The 12,120-nt window shown below is 41.7% G+C and overlaps 1 protein-coding gene across 2 annotated transcripts in view; it reads left to right on the forward strand.

Moving 5' to 3' along the window:
• Window positions 1–12,120, forward strand: part of pard3ab (par-3 family cell polarity regulator alpha, b) — a 447,253-nt gene that overhangs the window by 232,298 nt on the left and 202,835 nt on the right. The gene's annotated exons all lie outside the window — the stretch shown is intronic.

A 12,120-nucleotide genomic window follows, 5' to 3' on the forward strand; every position in this document is an offset into this window, starting at 1 on the left:
CGTTTGTTTGGGGGTTTTCTCATTTGCGTTTATGTTGTCTCTCTTGTTGTATTTAGTGAAATGTTTTTGCTTTTGCACCTCAGGGCCATCATTCTGCTCTCTAAAGTCTCAAAGGTCTCTGTGATCACATTAGTATTTAAACGCAGTTGCAGTATGGAACGTGGAAGCATTGTGCCTTTAAACTTCCTGTCTAAGTCTTTGTATCTTGGATACACTGAAAAGTTACAAATAACAAGAAAAACCTTGGTTCTGGTTCCACATTTAGAGCGAATTATCACTGCAAATCAATAAAAGGTCGTTCTGCGCGATCAACTAACTGTTATATGTGTGATCGAAGGGAGAGCTGGAATTTTAATGAAGAACTACAAAGATAAGGAAAACCGAAGGCTAATTATTCTGTAATCAGGTGTCCTTGTGGGAGTATTTCACCAGATAAACTGGCTGGTGGCTCTGGGTGCGCCATAGCATGCAACTCCAGCAGCATACCAGCATCTAGTGTTTGTGTTCCCAGCATGTCGTGTGATGCAATATTTATTCATCCACGCGTACTGATATTTGGACTTTGCATGAGTCATAAGGTCGGACATGAAGTGGGTGCGTATTATGCCTCCATATCATCAAGGTTTAATAACCGATGTGTTGTAACAGTTAAAATTCCACCACAGCATTGTAAACCGGGCACTAATGGGGGGGGGAAAGAGGTGGAATAAACCCAGTTTCCTCCCTTGGTCTTGCTCTCTAATGTGCCATCACTCTTCAATAAGACCGCTTTCACAATATGAAGTTAAACTGACCTCCACTGAAACCTGTACCAGTGGATCTCTGGAAGGATCTGCTGCTGCAGTTTGACTTCAGCGGACCGCACCAGCAAAACACCGGGAGTGTGTGCATCAGACCCGTCGTCTGGCTCAGTAAGTGGTGCTTATCAATTGTTGCGACTACCTTCTCTAAGATCATCTCATGCCTCTGTAGCCGCCTCTGCAGGCAACTCCTTCCTGTCGAGAAATCGGTTAGGATTTGGTCCATGAGGAGCGGCTCTTCACTTCAGGCCTGTTGTGATTGTACACATCGTGGTGGTCATATGATGCGTGTAACAACACCACTGACACGGTTTCATCTTACATCACGCTCTGTGTCAACTCCATTATCCAAGGTCCAAATAACAGACCGTGGGTGACAAAGGAACTCAAAACAACTGAAAGAAACTGGCCTTTTGTTTTGGTGGTTTCTATAGAAGCAGGAAATACAAGGAAAATGTAGCCTGGTAAGGAATCAATAATAAGGATTTTTATTCAAATCGAAGTACGAATGAGACCAATAACTGCATGGATTTGCTTAACATTTTTAAATCTTTCCCTTCCTACTTTGAAATGTCTGATTTTGCAGAAAATAAAAAATAAACATAAAAAAGTTCCTTGAGCCCCTAAATGAAACTGATATGTTGAATGTATATGTACGAAGGTTAAAGTAAAGAAAGCTGAGTATCTGGATGATCTGTGGGCTCACTTTGCTGTGTTGTGCTTGGCAAGACCTTCAATCTGGAAGATATCGTACCTGTTCCTAACTCAAATAAGAGCTAAAAGAGTTCAGACCTGTGATTCCTCTCATGGAAGATTGTGAGAGGATTATATATTATAGATAAAAAACTTGATCCTCTGCAGTTTGCCAGCTAAAGGTGTAGACCAGGGATGTCCACATCCAGACCTCGAGGTCTGCTGTCCTGCAGGTTTTAGATGTTTTTCTGCTTCAACACACCTGATTCAGATCAGTGCATCATTAGCAGGCTTGTGTAGAATTTAACAATCTTTTCCATTTAATCTGAATCAGGTGTGTGTATATATGTCTATGGGACAGCTAACGGGTGTTAGCGGACAGCTAGCGGCGAGTTAGCGGTGAGTTAGCGGCGTGTTAGCGGACAGCTAGCGGCGAGTTAGCGGAAAGCTAGCGGCGAGTTAGCGGACAGCTAGCGGTGAGTTAGCGGACAGCTAGCGGCGAGTTAGCGGACAGCTGTAGGACTTTTTCTTAAACCGTCTGATGACACTGTTCAAGGTTCAGAGTCTGACCATTGCCCTGCACTACCTGAAACTATCAAATGTTGTGATGGTGTATTTATATGTTGTCTTTCACGTGGTAAATAATCATAAAGTTAGTATTCTACATGGTGAACGTGTCCAGATCGTGCAACACAACAAAGGCATCGGAGAAGGTCTGATGAGAACGCAAAACTGTAAATGTTTTATTGTACTTTCAACTAATTATTCTGTCTGTTGGTTTAATAGTTTATCGCTTAAAGATATGTTAAGGTTTTCTACACACTAGCTGGAGTTGAGCAAAGAGGTTTGTGTTCCCTTTGGGAGAATCTGGGTAAAGAGGGCACGAACATCATCTGGCCTCATCATATTTTGGCTTGTGAGTTTTCAAATGCCTTAAGACCATCGATGTTATGTGCCCCTGAAGAGCACTAAGCGATATGCCGAATCTTTTATTCACTTTGCTATCAGCTCATTAAACTCAAGTCAACTCAAATCATGGCTGCAGTGATGGTATCTTACATGCAAACACGTGGAAATAATGCCTATTTCTAATCCATTCTAGTTTCAGTTATTCTCTCCTATTGAATGTAATATGTTGTTAATCATTAATGTGGGTTTTTGACTCGTAGGACTGTGGATCCCCTCACGGGATCAGTAAAGCTGTCTGAATCTGAGTCCAACAGGTATTTAGGTTCAGATTCCCTGAATGTAGGTTAGCTCACTGTCTTGTAATTGTGAGACAGTATATATTGCTTTTACAGCTGCAGCACTAAATTACAAAAGATTAAGATTCACACACTAATGATGCACGAAGCAATCATAGTATGTGTTGGGCACGAAGCTCAAACGGTTGAGTTGTTTCTCTTGGCTCTTCACAGAACTCAACCACAGTCTTACCATTTAAACTGTCCTTTTTTTAGGAGAAAAAACAACTAATCTCTTCTTAATAAAGCGTCTTTAGAAGGTGATCCTTCTCGTGTGAGAGTCTTCTTCTTCGGTTTGCTGCCAATAAACTGCAAAATAAGACCCAAAAACAAATGAGAATGACAGGACTGGCAGCCCTCCATTGCAAGAATTAACCTAAATTAAATCAAATCTCCATTAACGGTGAACATCAGGCTAATGTTTCTGCTTCCATCTCAGTTTCACACGCATGCCAGGTTTTAGAAAAGCTTCTGGAACATTATAAAACGCCTCCCGAACGTTATATATATCCTCAAAACTGCTAAATTTATAAATGAAAGAACTGTTTTAGAAAACCTGCATGTATGGACTCTGCAGTGTTAAATTATATCAATGCATAAATGAGTGAATTTAGTAAAAATTTCCATTTAAATTACGGATTAATTATTTAAAGTTATAAAGTTGCTGATTGATAGTTCTAGCATTTTTATTTTGTAAGCCTAATTATAGTCAGGGTTTTATATGAATTTATCTTTTACTTCTTTCAATCAATTTGTTTTCTGCTCTTTATGGTTTGGATCTAATTATTACTTTAAATGAAGTCCAAATCAATCAGCACCAGGAGCCCCGATGGGCTGCTTGTTGGGGTCAGGGTGTAATCATGTATGTTTTCTTTCTTTTTAATGCATAATTTAAATGCATGTATAATTATAACTCCATTCATAATAGCTTTTTCAGAAAGTTTGCGTTAATTGTTGGACTTTAATTTAGCCGTGGAAGGTTTCTGATTGTGGGGCACACTCGGGTTCCAGGTGTCGACAGGTTTGCTGTTTCTAAGTCCTGCTTTAGAGATCCATAAACTTTATTTTCTCTACGATAACTTTAATGTGCTGTGGCCTCGGAGCGATGTCACAGATCATTTCCCCCCCCCAGCCCAGTCTGTCAGCTCGGAGCCACAACAGCAGGCTGCTAAACCCTTTACAGCCACCATCTTACAGCTCACCATCCACACTCTGTGCCGCCATTATCGTCTCACAGGGAGGGGCGAATTAGCCCTTAAGCGTCGTGGGAGGTCGGATAAGCCCGTTCAGCCATGGCACCTGTTTCTGCTCTCTCTTTGACGCTCGTGCAGAGGAAGCAGTGCATGAGTGATGCCATCCTTCTGGAATTTGGGGGAGAAGCTGGAGAATCTGCAAAAGCCGGAGAAAACACGGGAGCATAAATCAAGATGGGAAGTCCTCCAGATTTAACATCCTCCCCACTTGTTCAACATCTGGAAAGAGCCTACATGTTAACATTTACCATAGACGTGCCCATGAGTCTCCACTGATACAAATGTGCAGATACAGGAATTCTTGTACAGGAAGGAAGTCTTCTGCAAGCTTTAATTCATCTCTTGCTTGTTAGAATTTCTTTTATCTTCTTCACAGTGCTGTTAAAGAGACAAATGACATATTTTCACCTGTTTTCTAACTCAAATGAAACAAGCCTCTCCCATACAACATATCTGCAGAGAGAAAGAAAAGCTAACCATTTATCTTTTCTTCATGTCTAAGCTTTATTTATCATGTTTAACTTTCATTTTCTCAGGAGCATTAATGCTAAAGCGTTTGTCTGCCTAAACTTAGTGAGAACACAGGAAAGTAATGAGTTTAATCCAGTACCAACATAGAAAAATGTAAAGTGGACCCAAAAGAATCATTACAGGTCAAACGCACACATGAACCTCAGTGAAGCTCGTAGCATCGCCGGCACAAAGAGGGAAAAACGCTCCAGATCTTAACAACACTGACTCCAACAGGATTGAGTCCAACTTCCCTCGCTCAAATGCTCCATGAAATGACTCTAACACTCACCACTCTTTACGGCTCTGCCTCACTTAATCATGAACCCCCCTCCCTCCTGGATTTCATGCTTGTGCAGCCGGACACTGAGCTGTCATATGCTGGCAGACCCGCAAAGTCGGCCTCCAAGAGGATGAGCTGCTCATCTTTGCAATATCCTGCAGGACGGCTGATTTGATAGAAATAAGGCATACATGTGAGTCATGGAAATACCCGATTTTCAGTTGTAAGAAGGCCACAGACCTCCGAATAGTAATCCCAAGAAGGACTGATACAGCAAACTGCGAGCAATGAGTGAGCGTCAAGAAATGCATCAGTAAAAGCTTGAAGATGAGCCATGTTGATGTTATTTTGTTAATTATTGATGGAAAGTAGAGACGGATATAAAAACATTTGCAGATCTGCATTTTAAAAAAAGGAACATCATCATTTGGGAGGATGAATGTCTCTTAAATACATCTTACTTAGTTACTTACTTACATTTAGGTGGCGGTGTTGCAGTTTAAGCTTCAAGATCTTTACAGCACTGACAGAAAGATGAGTGCCTGGATTTAAAGCCCCACTCCAGCCATCATTAATCCTCTAAAAACGTGTCTGTCTTGCTGAAAATTTGGCATTTTGAAAGATCAGGGTCTTAAATTGGGGTGTGTGTGAGCGTGCACTTTTCTCCTCATTCAGTGAACGGGGATCAGTGAAGATGCCCTGTTTGTTCTGTCTTATGGCCAGCTCCTTAAATGAGGTAACACAAGTCATCAGGAGCCTGGTTAACCACGTCTGATAGTTGCCAGCGATGTTAGACAGACGTGATAATGCTCAACGGTGGGCAGGCCTGACAGCTGGGACCACAGTCAGTCATGAGATCAAACTTGCTTTCTTTCAGGCAGTTTGATGGGCTGGTACCTTAAAACAAGGCAGAACTCCATTCAAAGTGAATGAGAAGTGGGACTGTTAGTGCCTGAAACGTGTACAATTTAACCCTGCTAGCATACAGGACTTTGCCGGGTGGTTGCTGTTTATAGTTTCTTAGCAACGAGAAAAGCTTGACCTCGCAACGGATGCTTGCAGCCATGGCTGCTGACAGCGAGGCCAGCTGGTGAGCCATATATTTACATCATTGCTGAAAGCATGCATACATTATCGTTCTGATACTTCCACTGGCATTAAACCTTGTAAAATGTATCTTCTGGTTCAAAGAGTTGGCCCTTGGTTAGCGGCTAACTCATAGTTACCACACATGCATGTTAGCTGCACATCCCCACTCTGCTAATAGTGAGGATTGGTTCCACCAATGTTCTTCGTGGAACATGCTGCCATCTGACTTCACCTTGCTGAGAACGTACAGTGCTCCACAAATTCTTGCAACACATAAAAAACATCTTATGGACGTATTAACAAAGTTAAAAACATTTGGAAATTTATTACTTTTACTATTTGTGCCTTTCATCCTTTGGTTTGACTCCGGCTTCCTCCCACCACCCAAAAACATGCTAGGTGACTCTAAATTGTCCCCAAGAGTGAGTGTGAGTGTGGATTAGGGCTGCACAATTAATCGTATTTTGATCGATTTTGGTAGCCACAATTAAATGAACCTGATCGTCAACGATATTTACATTCAAAATGCGAGTTTTGTTGCTCTCTAACCACACAACCAGTAGTCTACCCACCACTAGGGGGCGGAAGCACGGTTAAGGCTTCATTAAGCTGCCTAAATAACAGCAGCGGCAGCGAGGTGGACAGTCTGAGTTAGACCGGTCAACATCAAGGATGTTTCTCAATATGCATATTTGTCTGTGCTCGTGTACTCGTGTACTTGTGAAACGTCATCACTCAATGACCAAGTCCTGTTCCAATTCAAAGTGTCTGGACTTGTTTTGGATTCAGGGTAAGTGACGTTAAACCAGAACAAGTTATTTGCAAAGAGTGTAACAAAGCAGTGCCAGAGTAACACCACTAATTTGTTCAATCACCTGAAAAAACATCCCAAAGCTAAATATGAGGAATGCATGAAGGCCCCGTCCGTGTCCAGCGCCAACCCAGACAACCATTACAGCAACTGCACCGGGCAGTAGCCTCTCCATCCACCTCCCAAAGACACGCAGAAATAACAGATATCTTTTTTATTTAGCCCAAAACATGCGTCCGATCAGTACAGTTAGTACTTTAAAATGTTAGATTAGTGGGGTTTTGTTTTTATTTTGCATTATTCATCATTTATTCTAATTTAAAGTTGAATTTTTCACTACAAACTGTTGGCACATTGTTTATAAATGGTGCAATAAAAATACATGTTTTTCCAGACATGTTTAATAATCGTGATTAAAATATTGATTAAAAAAAAATAATCTTGATTATGATTTTGGTCATAATCGTGCAGGCCCAGTGTGGATGGTTGTTTGTCTCTCTGTGATGGACTGCTGACCCCTCCAGGATGTACCTGCCTTTAGCCCAATTACAGCTGACTTAGGCTCCGCCCCCTGCGACCCTAAATTGAATTAATCGGGTACAGAAAATGGACGGATTTTTTGGTTGGTGCCTGTAGGCTACATATTGACACTTGTAACCACACACCTGTCTTCCCAATCAGTTCAGACACGCCACCTGTTGAGTGGGTGCTGACAAAGATGGAGGCCTCTCTGGGTTTTCCCTCCGTCACGTCTTCAGGAGAACAGAGGAGGCTTCTTACAGCCATCTTTCAAGCCAACAGGAGGTGAGTGTTTGCTTTCCAAATGATTGAGCTTCGGGTGAATTGGCCGTCAGGATACTGAGGCTAACTTTCTGATGTTTCCGTCAGCCATACAAATGATGCAGGAAAGGTGTTCAAAGCTGATATTAATGCAGCCCATGTGGCCGGTGCACCACATTAAACGCATCGTCCTCTACATTTTCCAGATAATGAAGCTGGAGGTTCAGCTTTTGTGTAATGGATGACAATGCATCTCTGTAATTGCACTACCTGAATGATGATCACCTGGACTTTCATTTTTAATCACCAAGGACAAGGAATCCAAACAGATTTTTCTTGTTGGCATTAATGCGGAGAAGAAAAAGCTTATCAGCATCTAGTGGGAGGAGACCGCACAATGCAGCCTACATTAAGGATTGCTTTGTATTCATTTATTTATTCTGTTGGGCTTTATAGAGAATTGGCTGCATTTTCTTTTGTGCTTCTGTAGTTCTACATTGCTTTGCTGCATGAACTTTATTGATTTTTGAGGTGCAAAATGGGAATCTTGAGTCTTTTACCTGCACATAACGCAGTCTTTTAACAGATCCTTACACCTGGAAGTACTTTAGAGAGCTTTTTGTGAGGAGAAGAACATTAAATAAGATACAGCAATTTGCATGCATGCTTCTTTTGGGTTATTGTGACTGCTGAAGAGTTCTACTTTAACTACCCAAGCTTTTTTTTGCCTTTAACTCTGCTGATGCTCCTAATTTTTTTTTACTGTGTTTTTTAAGAGGCTTAAAAAATCCGGCAAATATAGGAAATGACCTCAGAGTTCCAGCTGCAGTTTTATTAGACAGAGACAAGTATACGGTGCATGGTGAAACCAGATGTTGCATGTCATCACAGGGCAGAGGAGATGGGTGAATGGGGGGGGGACACCTGTGGAGGACAGCAGTGCTGTGGGTGACCATCTGGTGGAGGTACTAAAAGTAATCATCATATTCTTCTGTTTTAACAAATCAATAAGGTGGTTTTAATACTCCTGCATTGAATCACTGTCTGCAACAACAATGTTCCTGCTTAGGTTTAGGAAAAGATCCGGTTGAATATAGCATCACTGAACTGAAAGAATGGTCCTTTTATTTTTGAACGTGCCTTCCTAAAGCCAGATATTTGCTTATCATTCATTCCACAGTCAGCTTCATGTGTGATCGCTGTCACTGTAAGGTTGGAACGACTTATGCTGAGCTCACACCAAACGATTTCCACAGTCCCAGACTAAAAACTGGAGTCTTTAGGAGTCTAACTGGAGTCTTTAGGAGTCTAACTGGAGTCTTTAGGAGTCTAACTGGAGTCTCGGCGCGCTCCCGTCATCTCGATCGTTAAGTTTAAGGTGGTAATCTGCGTTAAATTTAAGGTGGTAATCTGCAGTCTGCGACCGCGTTTCATACCAGTCTTTCCCCTGTCTTGGGCTTGGATCATATCAAAATGTTTAATATTATCGCAGGTCGCAGTGATGTAACACCATCAACAGCCAATAGATGAGCTCAGACAACATGGGAAACAGGAAGCAGACGGTCAATAACAAACATGTCGGCGGACGGAGAAGAGAGCGAGAAGCAGGCGGCCCCCGTCCATACAGCAAAGGCCATATTCTGTGGCGTTTTCTCTTCTTTTTGTTGGGTTTTTCACTACAAACTGCTGCACAGACAAGAGCAGCTGCAGCTAAAAGCTGCTTCTCCTCCATTTTTGTAAAACTTCTGCTGAGCATGATGGGAAAAAAATCCCAAAAACTAGTTGTAGTCTTGTAAATAGTGACCCTACAAGATTCAGTCTTTGTAAAATCTTTAGTCTGAGGCTAGTCTGGGACTAAAAACTCTAAACACTAGTCTTTAGATGTGATATGATAGCTTTTCAGTCTTTTTTTCAAAGTCCTCTGGTGTGTGGGGAGCATTAACTGCTAATTTGAGGTTATGTCGACTCATTCTGGTGTAAACTGTCCAATTTTCATGGTTCTACTGGCTTATTATCACGATCATCGTTTTTTGCTTCAGACTTTAGTTCCTTCTAAATATTCCTCCTGTTATTTATCCAATTGTTCCCCTCTGAGCATAAACCTTTCTTCCAGAAAGCTTCTTCTTTGTCCACATGGTCGGTTATGAGCTTTAGTTGAGCTTGAAGGTGTTGATTTCTGGAGCAGGAGCTTCTTTCTTGAACATCAGCCTCTCGGTGTTGCTTTATTGTTGCCGTGATGGAGCGAATTATCGGTTCTTTGGTTGTTCTTGACCATCCGATCTTTGTTTCTTCCCTGCTGAGGGTCAGACTTTGGATCTTCTCCCAGGAACTGGCTTCGCCTCCCAGTGTTTGAGCCGATGATCCTGGAACCGTCCTGTTTAGGACGTGCTCTGAAGAAGCTTTCCTGACTGTAAATCTGCAATCCTTTTTCTCAGATCAGCACTGAGTCCGTTGGGCTTTCGTTTAACTGTTTTGGTTGGTTCGGTGAACGATGTCCTTTAAAATGATAGAGAGAAGCTTTGAGTTGCATTCAAAAAGCATCTGGCAAACAAAGAAGATTCATTCATTTAAAAAAAAAATTATTTTCTAATTATTTTTTATTGTCATTTTGAGCTCCGTGATTTTCAGAAACCTCAAAATTCCAGTTTCGCTTTGCCTTTCATCTCCATGAGGGATGTTTTCCATCCAGAATCATGTAGTGAGGTTCCTATTTTTCAGGTTTAAATGGAGATAAAGTTTAACGGTTGTTTTTAAAGCAGAATTTGGTCCTCACATCAGCAGGTTATCACTGCACAGTGGAGGGATAATTGTCACTTTAATGATATTTTTTCATAGAAAAACACTATTTTTACAATTAAAAACCAAAGAAAATTGCTTTGTGCTTAGTTTATTTGTGTTTTATCAAGAGTTGTGTATCGCCTGGTCTTTCAGTCATGATGCTGTGAACATGATGAACACATATGGTTAAAAACACACCTTTCAGTAACTAGCCCTGCATGATGAGTGTGTGGGAGTTTTTCAATGAGAGGGGCTGTTTTTTTGTGTGCCAGTGCACAAACAACACTCAGTAACCACTGAGGTGTTTGAGTTTGTTCAGATCCTGTTATGTCCGCTTTTCCTCCCACCTGCTGATTCGAGGTGCTGATAAAACCCGACTGCCTGATGATTCATGGCTTTTTCTCCAACCTGCCTTTATTTCCAGGTGAGCAGCGACCAGACAGGGAATGTGTTTATCTTTTTTTTCTTTTTAAGTGTAACGTGAGAAGCCGCACTGCGACACTCACTGTCAGCCAACCTCCTTCCTTTCCAGAGGTAGTTAATTAGCTAAAATAGACATGCGGATCAAACCCAATCAGAGTGATTGATTCGATGCCATCCTTTTTGTCCCATCAGTCATCTGATTTTTACTGGATGTTAATCACTTCTTGCATCTTTCTGTGACCCAGCAGATGGTCCGTTTCTTTGTGAAAGAGTCATACCAACAAACCATCGTAATGCAAGGCAAACGGTGCTGCTTCCTTTGTGTTATTGACAATGGGATGTGTAAAGGTGGCAGGTTGATGAGGACTGAGTTCTGTGATGGTGCTGGTAAGGATGAAGATTAATGACACCACCAGGCCTGTGTCTCCCATTTAATAATGCTTATTCATCACTGTCACCACACACCGATGGCCCTGCAGCGACACAAAAATGAGCTAAATACGCACATAATTCCACACAGATACCTCATAACCAGACTGAGATTATTTTTTACTGCTTCATATTTGCCACCAACAGTGTGTGTGTAACCCGACGTGTCAGGTCTCCGTCAGTTTATACTCGTTAAAGTATTTAGTCTTGTTGCAGTCATCTGGCTTTGTGTAGATTTACATGAAATTCCATAGAACTAGCCAATCACAACGACTTTTGGAGCATGTGTAAACATCTTTTATGTGATTTCAAAGTGCTGTGCACAGCCATACACCTCACATTCAAGATGAAAGGAGCCCAGAAATGAAAAGAGAACGGAACAGAGGTAAAATAAGGGACCTCTGGCCTTCCACTGCAGTGTGATTGAAAGCCATTTTGTCTTTTGTGTTTCTGCTCTCCAGCTTTCGCTCGTGTGTGTGTGTGTTGCCTTTTTTTCTCTCTGTGCTTCCACTTTTGTTGCTTGGGCATTTCTCTTCGTAATGGAAAATAAAGACTGGAGAGTGACCAAGATGGGGGTGCCAAATGAAAAACATGGAGTCACTGACCTGAGGCCAAGGCCCGTCCATCTAGATCTCAAAGTCTGAATCAGCCGACATCCCTTCTTCTCAGCTGTTACTGATGGCCACGTGATTTGGAATAAAAATGTCATCATGACATTTTTAGAGTCTAGTTGTATGATTTGGTGGCTTTTCTGGACCGTGGGAGTCCTCCTTTTATTTGAATATGATATATTTGGATGAATAGAGGGCAAAGTGTTATAAATCAGAACATTATATCCATGATCGATGATGGTCCATAGTTTGAGATCATCCACCATTCAAAGCATAAATCTTAAAATCAATAGTTTCACACACGTCATAGGGTCCTGTTGAGGGGGGGGGGGGGGGGGGGGGGGGGGGGGGGGTCTCTTAATCTTGTGTCACACAAAGGCGAATTATCTGCTTCTTAGCCAGAACACTTCTTCTTC

The sequence above is a fragment of the Leuresthes tenuis genome, unplaced genomic scaffold, assembly GCF_036924035.1.
Source record: "Leuresthes tenuis unplaced genomic scaffold, fLeuTen1.0.hap1 SCAF_14, whole genome shotgun sequence".
NCBI lineage: Eukaryota > Metazoa > Chordata > Actinopteri > Atheriniformes > Atherinopsidae > Leuresthes > Leuresthes tenuis.